Source organism: Furipterus horrens, unplaced genomic scaffold (assembly GCF_987537825.1).
Source record: "Furipterus horrens unplaced genomic scaffold, mFurHor1.1.pri manual_scaffold_16, whole genome shotgun sequence".
Taxonomy (NCBI): Eukaryota; Metazoa; Chordata; class Mammalia; order Chiroptera; family Furipteridae; genus Furipterus; species Furipterus horrens.
In genome coordinates this window covers 7,484,064-7,503,334 of record NW_028327186.1, presented here as the reverse complement: position 1 = coordinate 7,503,334, position 19,271 = coordinate 7,484,064, and positions in this window count along the sequence as shown.

The following is a 19,271-nucleotide window of genomic DNA, read 5'->3' as shown; positions in this document are numbered from 1 at the left end:
CTTCGGAGGTCTCACTTTCAAGTCCATTTGGCAAAGAGAGGCTGGACTGTTTCAAACCCCTTCTTCCCTCAACCTGGGAAAAGAATTCCGTTTGCGTTCTCGCAATTCCTCAAAAGGAGCCTGCCTCATTTTGTCCTTATATTTTGCAATGATTATCCCCTTTTGTCTCCTTTTGCTCCCAGGATTCCCAGAGAGTCTTAGGCAACGTTCTCTGCAAATGCGCCTAAATGACAGAAACTCAAGAATTAGAGCGCATCCTCAGACCTTAAGTTGTTTGCCTCCAGAATTTCATTAACACTCCTTCCTGATAAAAGGAGGGAACGTATTTTAAATTTTGAAATATTTTATTTAGGAAATTTGATTTTTTTTTTAACTGTAATAACACTGAAAAAAGGAGCATGTACTCCAGTAATTCAGGTAGTTGTCCTTGCAGGCATATATTAAAGTATGTTTGGGGGAGATTATATTGCATATATAATTTGGTACATTTACTGACCTTTTAAAATATTGTTTTAGTTCATATTACATAAAGCAAGTTATTCTGAATCTAAAACATACAAAATCTGGAAAAATACAAAGAAAAAAGTCACCTGGAATGCCACTATCAGGAAATAACCAATATTAAGCAAATTGTTTGTATTTGTCTTAAAATAATTCTATACCTAGTTTTGCAACACACATTTTGTATTTAGACACAATTATATTTTCTTATGTCAAATAACAATCTTAATGATTTCTAGAGCCTGCATGATATTCTATCAGATGATTATTATATCAAAATTAACCATTAGTCATATTCCTACTGTTGGACACCAAATTTGTTTGCCACATTTTTGCTCTTATAAATAATGTTGGCATGAATACTTCTGTATGAAAAGCCTTCACATATTTATGTCAAGTAAGACTTACAATGAATCTCAACTTTTTAAGGTTCACTGATACATATCTGACTCCCCAAGTTGTTGGGTTAATGGTATCCCATCTGGAGTCTTCTAATTCCACCTGAGTTCAAATCTCATTTCTTCTATCTCATTTCCATCACCACTGAGATCCCCGTATACCCTCTTCCCCCTCCGCCCACCCCTCCTACCTTCACTCTTCTAAACTTATTCTTTTAAGTTATAAATAATATATATATACATATTTTAAAGACTTTATTTTTAGAGAGAGAGGGAGGGAGAAAGGGAGAGAAACATCCATTGGTTGCCTCTTGCACTCCTACTGGGGACCTGGCCCACAACCCAAGCATGTTCCCTTACTGGGGATCAATCCTGCGACCTTTAGATTCGCCCAATGAAGCCCAGCCCACTAAGCCACACCAGTCAGGGCTAAAGCATACAATCTTTGTTGTTTTTATACAGATGTGTGTCTAATAAGCACCTGACCTGGATGTCTAACTTCAATTAAAATATTTAAAAGGGATCCTTTCACTGTCAACCGATACAATACAGAAACCTCTTTTGAACTAGCTCATTTCTAGGTATAGATGTGATTCAAAAGAAAGTAATTGCTGGTTATCTTTCCAATGTCCAGCAAATACATACATTTTGTAATTCTCCAAAATTCCTTAATGTAAATGAATGTTGTTATTTATTTAGGCTAAAGACCTCTAAACATCATATATTAACATATTTTATTAGCTATTTTAAATCATTTTATTGTGAATGTGCTGCTGGATTCTTTCAGGAAACCATTGTATAGTCTGATCTAAAATTAAACTTTTTGCCACAATCCTTCCTTTGCTCTCTAAAAGTAATTTATAGAATATCAAGAGGGAAAGAGGAATAAAACAAATTCATGAATAATAGGAAAATATTAATCAGCAGCCACTATGCGATGGTCATAAAATCAGTTCAGAGAATGTGACCCTCTTTCCTGGGGTAGTATCAGTTCTGATTCCTCTGTCCCTATATTTTAAACAACTCTAGTTTCTCTTTAACTGAAGTCCTCTTATTATATTTTTAGAATAAGATGCGTTCCACTAGGATAGAGAACATAGTTTAAGAATAGTTATTCAAAAGGATTTGATGCATTAAAAGCTACCATTTTTGGCAATCATCATTATTCTCGACCAGTCTTCCTTTTGGAGACAATACCCAAGTGCAGAGGCCAGTTACTAACCAGTCTAATTCTGCAGATGCACAGCAATACACAACATAGGAAGATTTTTTTTTAGCTATGCTGTGCAGCTAAGATTAAAATCAGTTATTAGAGATTGATTCACTGTGACCTTTCAGAACAACTCTAGATTTTTCTGTTTGTTTTGTCATTCACATTTCAGAGCTGATACTCAAGACAGCAAATGATATTTTTAAAAATAGTTCTTTTAAGGGTCAATTGACCTTGAACAGTTTTTGGGAGTTACATAGCTCTTAGAAACCTGTCTCCTAGGAGCTGAATTGTAAAATCTGCTACCGATATAAATGAAGAAGGGGGTGAGGATGGGAGGAGGAGGAAGAAAAAATTTTTTCTCAGTACTTAAAAATTATTTAATCTTGAGAACATCCATATTCCACTCAGTACCTGCATGAAAGGAAAAGGTCTTGCAAGTTGTAGGCAGTCCCATCAGAGTCAGGACTCTCAGGGCCTCTGCCTCACTGCCTTCCAGTCTCCCCCAAATTTCCCTCTCTCCCCATGTCAAATAACCCCCAGGGTCTGCTGCTCATTCTTTCAAGACTCCATGGAGCAGAGGTTAAGAGCTGGGGCATAAGAGTCAGAAGAAGCCAGAGTCGGGTTCCAGTTCAGGTCATTTACAAACTGTGACCCAGGCAGGTTAACATCTCTGGGCCTCAGTTTCCTTCCTCCAACTTGGGTATATTTTTTTGTTATAAGGATAAAATAGACAGCATGTAGTACTTAGCAAAATGCCTGGCAAAAGTCAGCTCTCAGTTGATGGTAGTGATTATGAACCCCTCCACTTGCTCCACCCACCTTCCACCTGCACTTGGTTCCTCCTTCTCTTCTCTGGCCAGTTGCTTTCAAACAGGTGTCCAGCTCTCCAGCCTCACCTGAGCTGTTTGCTGTTCCTGGTACCACCTTCCCTTTAAACATGCTCTTTGCTCTCTTATCTGCCTGGGAAACTTCCTCATCCGAACAGCAACTCAAGCCTCACTATCATGACTATGAAAGTGTAAATTAATAGAAATCCTTTATGAAGGAGACGTTTCACAAAAACTATCAAGAATTAAACACAGCAACCTACTGATCTAGGAATTCTACTTCTAGGAATGTATCCTATCAATATCCTCACACGTGGGCAAAACTAGAATATATACAAAGATACTGTCTATAATAGCAAAATATTATAAAATCCTATAGGTCATATAAAGCACTAATGTAAAAAAGTTGATTTATCTCTACAGTGAAATATGATGGGACTATTAAAAACAAATGAGTAAGAAAAATAAATAATAAATTTAAAAAGTGATGGGGGGACTCAAAGGTTGGAAAACTTTAGTTTCAGGTAACAGCTAATAAGCTTGGTACTCAATGTATGTAAAAAGCTATTGTTTCAAGAACTGGAGGTATGACCCACCTTGACTCCAGGTAACCATGAGCAGTTCCATCTGTGTGCCTCAGGAGGCCTGCAAGCAAGCAGGATGGTATCTGAGCCATTGTGCTCCAGGGTGAGAGGACCACCGCCCAGGACACAGAAGAGAGAACGCTGCAGCTTTAACCTGATTAACTTTTTGCCTGAATTCCAAACCCCTTACCTAAACTTTTCTTCTCCCTATAAAAAGGGTCCATTTATAATGGAATTTAAGACGGTCTGTTAGGTTACAAACCCACAGATAGCCGACCATCTGAATAAAGCGCCCATAAAGATTGAATCCCTGTCTCTGTTTCTTGGGTCTGGTGGATGACAGGCAGCGCGAACACCGGCTTTTCTGGTTTCAAAACAAACGATTAGCTGTTTACATAGTGATTTCCAAAATATATTGTTAAATGAAAAAATCAAGACATGAAAAGATGAGTAGATGATGCCTTCATTTGTCTGAAAAGAAGAGAGAGGAGTGATACATTTGTATTATGTTAATGAAATGATGGTGGGTGCCTCTGAGGTCAGTCCAGGGTCTGGGTGAGAAAGTATTTCCTTTTCGCTGTATACTATTTTTGGAAAACGTCTAGCCATTTGCAAAAAAAAAAAAAAAGAAAAATTAAATTTCTTTAACAGAAAAAAAGACCCCACCTTTATTCCAAAATCTCTTCATTTGGGAAGCCTTGGCGGGCCCTCTCGCTCCTTTCCCAGGGAGCTCACCCCCTCAAACTCCCTGACCTACCCCAGCATTTACCTCTATTGTTTTACAGCTCTTGTCCCAGTGTATGGAGTGTTAACGACTGTCCACATAACTAGTTTCCCTAGAAAACTAAGAGCATCTAGAAGGTAGGATCAGTATTGTGTTCATTTTTATGTTCCAAGGATCCAGCACAAGATCCTACACACACACACACACACACACACACACACACACATACACTTTTTTTTTTTAAAGAAGGAATTGATAAGGTCTCTTATCACAGTCTCTATCACCACTGCCCTGATCCAATTCCGATTGCCCACAGGAGATTCTGAGCTTGGTAGACTCAGGTTTATAATCTGGCCCCACCCTATACTATCAGATAGTCTCATCAAATCCTCTTACAGCTCCTGCTACACCTGGCTTTTCAATGTTTTTGTAGTTGTTGGTTTGTCCTTGTTTGTTTGCTTTCTTAAAAAACCCACAGTGCCCTCATATTCCTTGCCTTTGCACATGCAGTTCCCTCTACTATTGTCCTTTCCGATTTCACCAGCTTAGTCTCCTTCATTAAAGGTCACTTCCTACTTGAAGCCTTCCTGTTTTTCCCCTGCCTTAGTCAGATAAACTTAACTTGATGTTCCCATTGCTCTCTGATCAAACTTGCAATCTATCATTTATTGCAATTATTATTTTACATGTTAGTCCACTTGATGAAAATAAGCACTTTTCACAGAAGGGGATTTTTACCTTGTTTATCTTACTCTTCCCAGAACTTATGCCTGGCACATAGAAGGCATTCGATAAATAATTGTTGCGTGAATGGATGAATGAACAGGTTAATAGTAAGTGCTCCTGATGTTTTGATGGACTGCACATAGTGGCCATCTATTACTTATTTGGGGCAACATACTTGTATGCTGGGTGTGTCACATTCATATCTCAGCCTGGCACCTTGAACCGGAAGCTTTTGGTGTGGTTTACTGCTGTCATGCAGATGGAAAAACCTAATTACATGTGCCCTCCATAAGGCCCTTAAAGTACGATTGTCATATTTAACAAATAAAAATATAGTTACATTTCTGATAATATTTTAGAGCAATTAAATAACTCAGTGTATTACTTATATGAAAAAATTATTCATTGTTTATCAGAAATTCTATTGTCTGAATGTCCTGTATTTTATCTGGCACCCCTACCTTGAAGGCTGAATTCTAAAACTCTGTCTTTCTGCACTGAGACCCAGGAATTCTTCTTGGAGAACTTAATGAACTATGGAATTTTATCATCTTTATTAAATAAATAAGCAACCCCAAATCTGCCAAGTCTGCTTACTCATATTTTTACACATATTTAAACACTTTGTTTTCTTCCAGAATTCTTTTTTATTATATTTTAACCACCAGAATTAGATATTAATTTACAATAACTTAGCCTCTTGGCCAATTAACAGTAGAACGGATCTCAGAGGGAAAATCCAGGTGACCCTTTCCATCTGAATTCTCTGTCCAGGGTGGGGCAAAAGTAGGTTTATAGTTGTTCATGTGGAAAAAATACGATAATTAATAAATAATAATACAAGAATAGACTGTTATGTATACAACTGTAAATCTGCTTTTTCCCCAAGCTGGATACAGTATTTTCTTTCCATCCCTTTTCTGCAGAGATTATCCCCAGGCACGGTAGGGCTCCTCGAGGCTCCTGAAACCCCGCAGAGCTATTTGGGCTGTAAAATGGAAGAAAGTGGGCAGCCACAGTTCCCAGGGCGGGCACCTGCATTGGCCTACCTCTGCAGCTATTATGGGTTATTACAGATTAGTCTTTCCACGACCAAGACTTTTAGAAGTTAGAAACATCATCTGATCTGAAAGATTTTCCTTTCTTAGCTCTGATAAATGATTTCGTAGGGCAGAAATGCAGGCACCAACCGCAGCTGCTCGTATTTTTGTTTCAAAAGCACAGTTCCCATGACATTAAATCAAGAGCTCCAAAGTGGATGACAACTCTACGCAGCATACCGTTTTGTTACTTGTAACTAGCTTTCTCTGTGGTTCTAGAAAGTAAAATAATATCACAAATGTCATCCCTTCTTTGGCATCTAAATTTGAAAATTACAGGCTGAACACTGTCCTAGGTGTCTAAATTCCTGTATAACATTTGCTTAGTTCTCAGGTATCACAGCTCTGCATTCTGAAAAACATGAAATGGGACATCAGAAATTATTAAGTGGCGATTGGAATGTGAGAGAATTTACGTTAGAGAAAAAAAGAGATGTTAAGAGAGGGTTGGCTTAAATATAGCTAGGAAGCGTGGTGAAAACGGCTCGGTCTGGGAGTGGAAAATCAGTTTGCCAGGACCATGGTAAGACTGGAGCCTCACCTCCGTATTTCGTGTCAATACATCCTGACACCGACGGGAATGTCTGCAGTCGGAGCCTGGGCACAGCAGGAGGGGGTGGCTGTGCCCAATTCCAGTGTACAAAAAACGAAGTGCCGCAGGGCAAACCATTAGAGGGGGAACGGGGAGGAGGAGGATCTTCTATCTTTTCAAATGGGCAGAAGAGATATTTAACGTGTTAAGAGCTTTATTTCCGGAAGACCGGTATATCTTTTACATCCAGCCGTTTGCAGGATGGCTTCTAGTAAATATTGCTAGGTAAGGGGAATAATTGCAGCGTGTAGAAGAGTATAGCCTAGATGTTTTGGTTGTAGAAACGAGAAGAATTATGTTATTTCTTCTTTCAGAAAAGTGAGAGAGCAATAAACTACTGCTTAACTTGCAAACCAGAAAAGCTTCTAACATGAAGAATTCTTTAACGACTAAGAAGCAAGAAAAAGCTCATATTCTACTGTATAAACTGATCTATAAGAGAAGACAAATCCGATGCAGCCTCTTAGACACATTTTTTTGATAATTTTTAGTATAATTTGTCAATTCATCTGTCAAAAATCAGTCTTCTTTGCTTCAGAGCCCAATCATTTAAAGTCTGTTGCATACTCAATGTGGCTTCATGAAGTCGTTTCTTTTGTCCCATTCCTGTGTGTTTAGAAGCTCTTTCTGCACCGTAGTCCGCATTTCAGGGTTTTAGTATTTTGTCTTCTTTTCTTATTAGGAAACCTGTTCATTCCGGCATACCCAATTACAGACTAGGCCTGCCTTGGGAACTGACTTCGAACCGAGTTTCATTTCCTCTCCTAAGTTGAAATGGAGACCCCCACGCCCCTTCCACAATTGTTTAATAAGGTGACCAGGGCAGGAGCTTCGGTCAGAAAATGCGCGGGCGCCTTTAAGAGCAACCCCTGTAATTTTCCATACCCACCCCTCTAGCTCCGCCCACATGGCTGGGGGCTGGCCTGGCGGAGTGCGGCTGCGCAGCAGGCTTGCGCATCTCGTTGCCTGGATACCACCTCCTCTTCCCCTGACGCAGGCGGCCCTTTTGTTTCCAAGATGGCTTCCGAGCCCTGTCTTTACACGCCGGGAACAAAGCAAAGCTAGCTGCACACCCCTGAGCTTAGCAGAAATCAAGAGTTGTATAGCTGACTTTTAGAGTATTAATGTCAATATTTATTTACTTTTCTAATCCTTTTAGTTTGTCTGGATGGGAGAAATATCAGGGAGTGTTTCAGGGTGTGTAAACTGTTGAGAGTGGGAAAGAGCTGACCAGCAAAGGGGGGCCCATGGAAGGGGAATAGAAAGTTGCAGAGGCAGGCGACTTGCACAACAGGACATAACGGAACTCGCAGTTAAGCAAAGATAACAGGATATGCTAAGATAGCAAGATGTGCTGCAAGCTAAGATTATCTCTGTGGTTCTAGAAAGTAAAATAATATCACAAATGTCATCCCTTCTTTGGCATCTAAATTTGAAAATTACAGGCTGAACACTGTCCTAGGTGTCTAAATTCCTGTATAACATTTGCTTAGTTCTCAGGTATCACAGCTCTGCATTCTGAAAAACATGAAATGGGACATCAGAAATTATTAAGTGGCGATTGGAATGTGAGAGAATTTACGTTAGAGAAAAAAAGAGATGTTAAGAGAGGGTTGGCTTAAATATAGCTAGGAAGCGTGGTGAAAACGGCTCGGTCTGGGAGTGGAAAATCAGTTTGCCAGGACCATGGTAAGACTGGAGCCTCACCTCCGTATTTCGTGTCAATACATCCTGACACCGACGGGAATGTCTGCAGTCGGAGCCTGGGCACAGCAGGAGGGGGTGGCTGTGCCCAATTCCAGTGTACAAAAAACGAAGTGCCGCAGGGCAAACCATTAGAGGGGGAACGGGGAGGAGGAGGATCTTCTATCTTTTCAAATGGGCAGAAGAGATATTTAACGTGTTAAGAGCTTTATTTCCGGAAGACCGGTATATCTTTTACATCCAGCCGTTTGCAGGATGGCTTCTAGTAAATATTGCTAGGTAAGGGGAATAATTGCAGCGTGTAGAAGAGTATAGCCTAGATGTTTTGGTTGTAGAAACGAGAAGAATTATGTTATTTCTTCTTTCAGAAAAGTGAGAGAGCAATAAACTACTGCTTAACTTGCAAACCAGAAAAGCTTCTAACATGAAGAATTCTTTAACGACTAAGAAGCAAGAAAAAGCTCATATTCTACTGTATAAACTGATCTATAAGAGAAGACAAATCCGATGCAGCCTCTTAGACACATTTTTTTGATAATTTTTAGTATAATTTGTCAATTCATCTGTCAAAAATCAGTCTTCTTTGCTTCAGAGCCCAATCATTTAAAGTCTGTTGCATACTCAATGTGGCTTCATGAAGTCGTTTCTTTTGTCCCATTCCTGTGTGTTTAGAAGCTCTTTCTGCACCGTAGTCCGCATTTCAGGGTTTTAGTATTTTGTCTTCTTTTCTTATTAGGAAACCTGTTCATTCCGGCATACCCAATTACAGACTAGGCCTGCCTTGGGAACTGACTTCGAACCGAGTTTCATTTCCTCTCCTAAGTTGAAATGGAGACCCCCACGCCCCTTCCACAATTGTTTAATAAGGTGACCAGGGCAGGAGCTTCGGTCAGAAAATGCGCGGGCGCCTTTAAGAGCAACCCCTGTAATTTTCCATACCCACCCCTCTAGCTCCGCCCACATGGCTGGGGGCTGGCCTGGCGGAGTGCGGCTGCGCAGCAGGCTTGCGCATCTCGTTGCCTGGATACCACCTCCTCTTCCCCTGACGCAGGCGGCCCTTTTGTTTCCAAGATGGCTTCCGAGCCCTGTCTTTACACGCCGGGAACAAAGCAAAGCTAGCTGCACACCCCTGAGCTTAGCAGAAATCAAGAGTTGTATAGCTGACTTTTAGAGTATTAATGTCAATATTTATTTACTTTTCTAATCCTTTTAGTTTGTCTGGATGGGAGAAATATCAGGGAGTGTTTCAGGGTGTGTAAACCATGGTCTCTTGGCTTTGCGTGGCAGGGCTTTTGGCTTCAAAGTTGATGATACATTCACCTCTTTTGATAAGAATTCTGTTTTTTCCTGTTAAAAATAGCTGAGGAAGAGGTCTTTCTAGAATTAAACTGGACTATTAGCCATGTAATTATGTCGAGCTCAATTAGGTAATAGCCTCTGGTAGTCTTCTCCCCTTAAGAAATACCTGTTGATTTTTCTATTTTTCTTTTTCTGTAAAGGTTGGTTTATGCCCAGATGAGTCTTATAGTACCCCTGTAATTAAACGATTGTGAATTCCTCCGAGCATAAAACCTATGTTTTATTCATCTTTGTATCCCAAAAGAGTTTCTGCCTATAAAAAATCTTCAAAAAAATGTCGCTGTATATTACAAATTAACTATTGAGGGTTTTACTCTGCCAAGCACAGTGCTGTGAGGCACATACCCCCACTCTACCTGCCATTTTACAGATGAAGAAACTGAGGCGCTGAGTGGTTAACTCAGTCCCAGGCTCACGGTGGGTAAATGGTGGCGCTGAGATTCGAACCACCGGGACTGGCCGGGCGGCCCGCGCTGAGCGGCCATTGTGCCAAAACCGCGTCTGTGGGTACTGCAGAGGACACGTGCTGACCTAATCGCAGCCCTTTCTGGGAGGGGTGCGACAGTCTCCCAGAAATAGGTTCCACTTTGTTATGAATATAGTTTTCACACTTGCATCAGTCCAGGCATTTATAGGCTGAAAAACTGAAACCGAGCCAAGCTTGGCGGCAGGTGTTAAGGAAATATAATTAAAAACAAAATCACCTGCCAACCCCCCAAAACTTCTCCACCAAAGTGGAAGAGGAAGAAAACCATTTTATTATTGAATCAGCATTAAACCAAAATATTATGTGCCACTGAGAGATGGCAAGGCCACTTCACCCTTACGCAGAGCCACACACACACACGCCCTGGTCATACCTGTTCTCACGGTAAACAGAAACGAACCCCTCGGGTAGGAGGACTTGGCAGCACCTTTTCTCACACACAGTTCTTCCTAAATTCACCTTGGTAATTGGTTGCTGGTATCTCTTAGCTAATTAGTTTGTCCGAAGGAAAAATAAACATTTTTATAACCTGAAACCAGGCACCTATCGAAGTTAGACTCCTGCTCTCCCACAGAAACTGGGAAATAGGGACGTTATCTCCCTTGGTGATTACATTTCAAAGAGATGGCTCCCAGCTCACTAAGAAAGATATCCCTGGCTTGTAAAGCTGGCAAGAGGCTTACTTAGCTTTTGAAAAGGTTTACATACTTCTCAAAAGGACAGAGAAAAAATTTACATCACAAACTCTCTAAAGTAAATGCTGAAAGACAGGGAGGGGGTGTGTCTCTTTCTCTTTTTGTACTGGGGAGTTTTGTTTATTTGTTTAGATTTGTATTTACCCTGACAAAGGATATAGAGACAACCCAGGCCACCACTTGCATTCAACTTTTCACATCACTGGCCCCCCCTTTCCAAGGCCGTACTAGCGAGCCAAAGAGCAGGAAGCCAAAAGTGTATTACCAAACGTGGAGGGTAAATTTTTCTACTCTGATTCAAATTCTTACTCCCTGGTTTCTTTGAAATTACATCTAATCCCTAACAGACACTGAGTGAATTTGCCTGCTGCACCGGACCGTGAGAACGTGTCTCAGAACTGCCTAACGCACGGCTGGCTTTGATGTTCGGTTGAGTTCAGTCTTCAATCTTCCTTCATCCCTCTTCATTGCACAGCCTTAGAGACGCCTGAGATGGAAGGCCTCTTCCCTCCCCTGATCTCCTGACTGTCAAACACCTACCTTAGCTACTTTGACAAAAGGCTTGGGCTGCTGGTGGCCACTGTGATTTAGCACGTACTGATATATTCAGCCTGGGCCACCTCCCTCTCGTTTCTGCTTGCTTGGCTCAACGAGCAAGACAGCTCCACTCTACTCTCCTTATGGACCCTCCCCTGACCCCCTCCACTAATCATTCACCTCATTCTGATTCGGTCTCTCCTGGGCTACCAGGGCACTCGGTCACTTCTCCTATTGGGACACACAAAGCTCGTCATTTTTAAAGTACTATTTCATAAATTTCTTGAGAGCAAAGATTCTTAAAAAACCTTTGCATTCCCAGCACCTTATAACAGGGTGCCTAGATGAGTAGATCTAAGATCTCAAACTGGTGATGAGTAGGCCTCATCCAGCTTACTAAACTGTTTTGTTTGGCTCCTGTAAATAATTTGTTTTAAAATTCAGCCTTGGCCAGCCAGCTCCATTACTTTGAGCATCGTCCTGACATGCCATGGTTGCAGGTTTGATTCCCGGGCAGGGCACATACAAGAAGCAGCCAATGAAAGCATAAATAAGTGGAACAGCAAACCAATGTCTCTGTCTCTTTGTCTCTATGTTTCTCTCTCTCTCATGAAAAAACATTTTTTAAATTCAGGTGACATTTTAAAATCTGGATTTACATAAAAGCCAGGGTCTTTGACTTCTCTTGAGTAAAATATGCCCCCAACCCTGGCCTATTTCCGCATGGCAGCAGGTGCCTGGTGCAGAGATGGACCACTCACATGGGACACAAGCTCTCCACTTTACTGCAGCCTCTGCCACTCCCTATTGTTCCCCACTGAGGATAAATGAGTTGTCATTTATATTGAGTGTACATTGATATCTGTGTTGGAGTAAATAGTTCTCAATACCAAAAGAAAGCAAGCAAGGTTAAAGCATTTTTCAAGAATAATGGGAGAGCCCATTTCTCAGTGGGAATGAAGAGTTGTCTCTGTGTTTTTTAGGCACATGAAATGTGTGTATTTCCATTTTTCTTAAATCCATGAGCTTTGCTTATTAGATTATCTTTCTGGCCACATGGCTATTTGAGTTTTTGATCCTTATGGTAGATATTCATAAGTTGTTTGAGGAAGGGAGGAAAGAAGAAAGGCAAGAAAAACAAGTTTAGCAAATGGTTAAGATTCCCAGCTCTCAAATCCAGCTACTTAAACAGACTTCCCAAATTATCACCTTTAAGCCAGTTCTTCAGTTTCACCCCATTTTCTAGATGTGGGTTGGATGTGCACATGATAATCAGATTCCTGTAATGATGATCTTATTAAAAACTAGTGAGATAAGTTCATATACTTGTATACTGACCTTGGTCCTTAATGACTCAGTAGGCATGGAAGACACACACAAAATCATTTCATTCAGATGGTTTTCTAGAGGATTATCTATAGCCTCTTATATATGATAGACAATGCTTGAATTATTTTGTGAAACTTATACACAAGAGGAAATCATCAGTCCTGTTGCTATCAATGCTTTCATAACAAAATGAGTGTCTACATAAATATGATCTCCCCCTGAAAACACCAGCAAGTATTGATGTGCATACAGAGTAGAAGGGTTCTGATGTTCTGTCTCACATAAAACTAACAAAGATAACAAAAGCATATTTAAGCCCTGACAGGTGTGGGTTAGTGGGTTGGGTATTGTTCCGCAAACCAAAAGGTCACTGGTTTTATTCCTGGTCAGGGTACATGCGTGGGTTGTGGGCCGGGACCCTGGCTGGGGGTATGCAAGAGGCAACCAATGGATGTTTCTCTCGTGCATTGATGTTTCTCTCCCTCTTTTCTCCCTCCCTGCCCCTCTCCCTCTAAAAAAATAAATAAAATCTTTATAAAAACATATTTAATATGTTACACAGTTTTTAATTCCAGAGATTTATTTAATACAACTTTTGTTCTCAAGGAAGGGTTTAAATTATTTCCTTCTAAAGTCTGATGGCTGAGAGCTATTCATACATTGTTTGAACAAGTGTCCTACCTGGTTTAGTGGAACAGAGAATCTTTCTAAACGTCTTGAGTGTTCACCTCCTCTGATGGCATTATTGAGTATGGAACGATACCACGGAGTCAAGGCACAGCGTTCCTTTCTGCTCCAGATATGCTGTGACAGCATGACATGTGACTCACATCATCTGTCCCCATCTCCTTGAGTGGGGTTTTAAAGTCATTAGATCTTGTTTTCCCTGGCTATATTAGTCCTTTCCAAAGTGTAGAACTGTCAGAGAAGTGATTGGGGTGGAATCAGTTAGAAAAAGCCTCACAGTTGATTCTGATCCTCCCTTCCATTAAGAACCAGCAGTTTTCCTTTCAGGCCCAGTGACACACAAGTGAAGGTATACAACAGGGTTACCAAGCGGAATGGTGTCAGAGAATTTTACATTTATTAATAAGCTCATGGTGGAAGAGGTCTATGCACTGAGAGAAAAGACTCTCAGCCATGCAAACTGCATTTCCTGTGGACTTGAGAAGAGCAGAATGAATCCACCAACCACCAGCAAGGCCCTAAAGCAGAGGTGAAGTCCTGAGACCTGTATTTTGATGAAAAGACTCAACAGGGACAAGGGGAAGGTGGCTGTTCTGATGAGAAAATGGAAAGACAGCGATCCCTCGCTTGTCGCAGGTATTACGTCCCAGACCACCACCACCACCCCCGCAATAAGTAAAAATCCGCGAAGTAGGAACCTTACGTTTATTTTAGTATTTACTGCACAGGACCGCAACATCCCGTGATATAGCAAAAACTCCGCGATAACTAAATATAATACACCTATTTAAAAAACTCCCGCGGTACAGTGAGGCCGTGATAAGTGAACCACGATATAGAGAGGGACTCCCGTAAGTCACTTCTTATTGGGGCGGCCTAGAAGCTGCCCTCAAACATACATTCTAGTCTCTGTTGGAAGACCCAAACCATACTGCACATAGCAGGGTCCTGCTTATTCTGCTTGTCCCCATCAGAGTGCTCCAAATACTTCAACAGCTCTGCCTGATGACGGTGTCGGGGGAAGGACAACAAAATCTTCAGTAGCTAAAGAAGCTCGCTGGCAAAGAGACTGTGTATGATGTAAAACGGACTCATTCAGAGCACGATGCATTTACTGGTGGTCAGATGGGAGAAACTGAATGTCTGACCGTTGCCATTTACCTAAGCATGCTGCAATATTTGTGTCCTGTCTACAAAAATGGAGAGGTAATCTTTGCAGGTTTTCAGTAGCATCAAAAAAACTAATGCACATATTTCGACATCCAACTTTAAGGATCCTAATGACCAAAGAAAGAGACTTAATCTGCTAAATTACAGCATAGGTTTGAAGGAAATGGACATGCCCTTTGTAATTTTGATTCTTTCTGATTCATAATCCACATGAACTTCCATCCACGGGACAGAGCCAGCCCATACATCTCATGAAACCAGCCAAACCCAGACCAATCTCCTATTCCTGAAGAAACTTAAAGGCCATGTGAATGGACTCATATTAATGAAAATAGAGGCATTATGCCATTTTATTAAGCACCCTATTTAACCTCCATACCCTGAGCATATTTCCTCTTCTCTTCTTTCAGTATCAAGAGCCCTCGTCTTTATTCCAAGTCACAGTGACTTGAAATCTATTCAGGGCTGTCACTTAATTTGATGAGAAGAACACTCTGCTGTCTGCTACCCTCCTCCATGATTCGAGTGAGAACCTCGGTCCTGAATCTACACAGGCCTTTTCCCCTTTCCTTTCTATATTTATTTTTCCACATCTTTCTTTTTCAATATTTCCCTTTAAACACCTGTAAATGTAGGTAAATAGAAGGAGGAGGCCAAAGAAACTTGAGTTGAAAATGTGTTGTATGAGACACATGTGCAGGCAGAAAAATTTGTTGCCTGGCTCTCAAGCTTTTGGACTGAGATCTATTTATGAAAAGCAAAGGATCCCACACCAAGCAAATCTCCCAGTCCCACTTCCAAGGAGTGAGCACTCACTAAGATCAAGGAAGGGCCCCAGACAGAAAAACTGAAGACGGGGCATGATTATTAATATGCTACTTGAGGAATAGGAGTGTGGAAGACATACACAAACTGCAATGCGTACACGTCCTACATTTACTATGGGAAGCCATCTGCTAACATTTCCATTTCTACCAATTTTGTGAGTCATATAAAATCTAGGATTGCATCCAGTCCGACCACGGATTTAAGCAGGTTAGAGGTTTCAACGAAGTTTGCTTCATTCTATAGGGCAGGCACACAAGCTATAAGTAAAAGGAGCCCTGGCTTTAGGCCTCTTTCTGTTTGTAGACAGTAAATTTAAACCCTTTGTCCCCGTAGACCATCTCCAAGCAGTAACCTTGGCTACGGTTGCCCCATAAGATTTCCAGTTCTATATTCAGTTTTCGAGAAGTGGTTACGTTGAAAGGGAAAAAACAATTTTACTTTGCCTCCATTACTGACACCGAGAAGCACTCCTCAGAGTGTTCGCAGGGGAAACAATGAGTCATTCATGCTGTCAGCCCAGGTGGTGCATGAATTCCAGGCAGAGGCTGCGGAGTTAACCCCTGAAGGCCGCCTCCTCTCTGAGCGGAGGCTCCCTGCAGCCTCTGGGGGAAGCCGGGCAGCAGCAGCGCAGGCCAGCGCTGGGGAGGAAGGTGAAATCCTGTAACCAAGGCAGTGCCTCGGCAGGGCCAGGCCCTAGGGGCCTCGGCGCTGTTTGTCACCAAGCGATTGGCTCCAGGAGAGGGGTGGAGAAGTGAAAACACGCTGCCCAGGATATATTTAGTTGAAGTGCAGCTGGGGAAGTGCTTAAACAAGGGAGCTTTTGTCCTCAGGCTGAAGTGTTTTTCCTAACTCCACAAGGGTGGAAACCCTAGGCCACGTTTGGATTTCCCCCCACTCTATTTTCTCCTGTTGGGGAAATTTAGAATTTTCTAGCACTTGTTCTATAAGAAGAAACTGAGCAACTCCGAGGCAGAGTTGTCACAAAAATTTAAAGCACATGTCCTTGCTGGAAGACGCACTTAAGACAGTCAGATCATTTCTTAACACATTGCATTCTTATAATTAATTTTCTGTCAGTTCATGCTGAAAATCGGGTATTTTCAAACAGTTTTAGTTGGACACATTCATGGAGTTAAAAACATAATTAAGTTTTATATGCCGACAGAACCCTGTTTCACTTGAGTTGATTCACATTTTCCAGTAATGAAAGATTTACTTCTGCTCTGCTGGGCACAGCTTCTTCGCAACAGATTACCGATGAGCCATGTAATGGTTCCTGCTCACATCCTCCTTGGGAAACTGCAGAGAATGGCCACCCTGCTCCAAGGCCTCCCAGCTGCTATGTAAATGCTGTATATCAGGGGCACGGTGTCTATTATTAAGAAGTATCACAGGAAATATTTTACATAAAATTCCCATTTGAAGGTATGAACCAAGAGCAAAAACTCCATGGCTTTGGGACTATGAGAAGACCAAGCTATGTTAGTTGGGGTCTCTAGAGAAACCAGTAGGATGGATGGAGGAATGGATGGATGGGTGGGTGGATAAATAGATTTATTTTAAGGAGTTTGCTCATGTGATTATGAAGGCTGTCAAGCCCAAAATCTGCCAAGTGAAATGACAGACTGTGCATGAATTCTGAAGGTTGCATGTGGCAGAATTCCCTCCTGCTCAGGGACGGTAGTCTTTGTACTATTTAGCTCTTCAACTGACTGGATGAGGCCCATACATACTATGGAGGGCAATCCACTTTACTCAGAGATCAATGATTTAAATGTTAATCTCATCCAAAAATACCCTCCCAGAACCTTCAGTGTAATGCTTGACCACAGAGCAAGGCGACACAGAAAATTAGCCATCACACAGGCTAACAAACCCGTTTTGGAAAACTCACTTGCTGAATGACAAGGTTGCTTATCAAGCTGAAGCTGTTGTGAGGGAATGAAAATGGATCTGATCCCTGCTTTCAGGGATCTCTCTCTCTCTCTCCCTACCTCTTCCTCCCCTTTCTCCCTCTGCTCTCTCGGAAGGCTTGCCCTGGGAACCCAGGCACAGTATTGTAAGGAAGCCGGGGCCACACGGAGAAGCCAGGTGCGAGGATTCCAGACAACAGCCCCCAGCCAACACCAAGATCATCTATTAGACATGTGAGCGAACCCCTCAGGAGCTCTCGTCCCCAAATTCAGTCTTCCAGCTGCGTTCAGATGAGGTGGAGCAAAATGTGCCATCTCAATTTCTGACCCATAGAAACCATGAGAGGTTAACAAATAAAGATTAATGCCACTAAATTTGGGGGTGATTTGTTCCGCGGTAATAGATAACTTGCATGGTAAGGTTCTAGTTAACTTTATAAGAAATGACCAAACTATTTTCCGAGGTGACCTAACCCTTCTGCACTCTGACCAGCAGTGCATGAGGGTTCCAGACGCCCCACCTTTACTAACACCTGATATCTATCATCAAGTCTTTCAAATGTTAGCCTTTCATGTGGGCGTGGAGTTGTTTCTCATTGTGGTGTTGATCTGCATTTTCCCGATGACACCACACCCACTTTTGATCAGAAATATTACTACCAAACTTAGAAAACAACCTTACTTACTGCCCCTGACATTTGAGAGCTTATGCTGACATTTCCCATTTGTTTTGAAAATAACTGCTACCAAAACGAATCTGTCTAGTTATAATTATCCACACTGGGAGTTCTCGCGTCAGCTTGCAAGCCCTGGAAGAGTGAGGAATAAAAGCTGTCTATCTGCAGATGCGGGATCCTACTACACCACCACCTATTACTAATTGGGATTACTATTACCGTTTACTGAGAAACACTAGGTGCCAGGTATCTTACACATAGAAGCTCACTTATCACAGCACCACTACAAGGTACACATTATTATCCTCAACCCAGTCCCAAAGAAGAGGAGGTTTCAAGAGCTGAAGAAACTTGGCTATGGTCACACAGCTGAATTTGAACTCAATATCATTTTATTTGATTCCAAACAGATTTTTGCTCACTTCTTTCTAATGCCATACCAGAACACAAGAGAACATTTCGGTCTAAAGTAAGCAGTGGAAAACATTGTAGAATGGGAGTTAGAAGACTCTGTCACTAATCAATAGTCTCCTCTTGGGCAACTCCCTCTCTGGGCCACAGTTCCTCATTATTAAAAAGAAAAAGTGGGGTGAAGACCTTACTCAGCTCAAATATTGATATATATAAGGCATTATTCTAAGAATTTTACATGTGTTAGCTTATTTATAGTTCATAAAAGCCCTATGACATAGGTATTATTATTATGCCCATGACAGAAATTAAATACTTTTCCCAGACTCACAGAACTACTAAATGATATAGCTATGATTTAAACCCAGGCAGTCTGACTCATGAATCCATGATCTTATGACACTAGGCAACATTTATTGAAAGTCTAATTTTTGGAATGACCTTATGACATCACTAGGAGCAGACTTCTCTCCCTATTCCCACCCTCCCTCCTACTTTTTCAATAAGAAAAAAACTAAGGCTTAGAGAATTTATCACATCCCAAGTCCCACAGCTAGTCAAAGGTGGAGCCAGGATGGGAAGCCCAGGCAACTTGTCATCAAAACCTAGGGTCAACTATCCCCATTGTCAAGAGTCCTGGGGAGTATGAAATCACAGCTTGCTAACCCCCCGAGAATCCCCCGAGAATCCTGCAAAAGCCCCCTCTGAAAACACCCACAACTGGCCTGACACTGGTCACACTTTCCACTCCAAACTCCAACCTGGCTGCATTTCCCCTGTTCTTTTCCTCCCCTCTTACTGCACCAGGT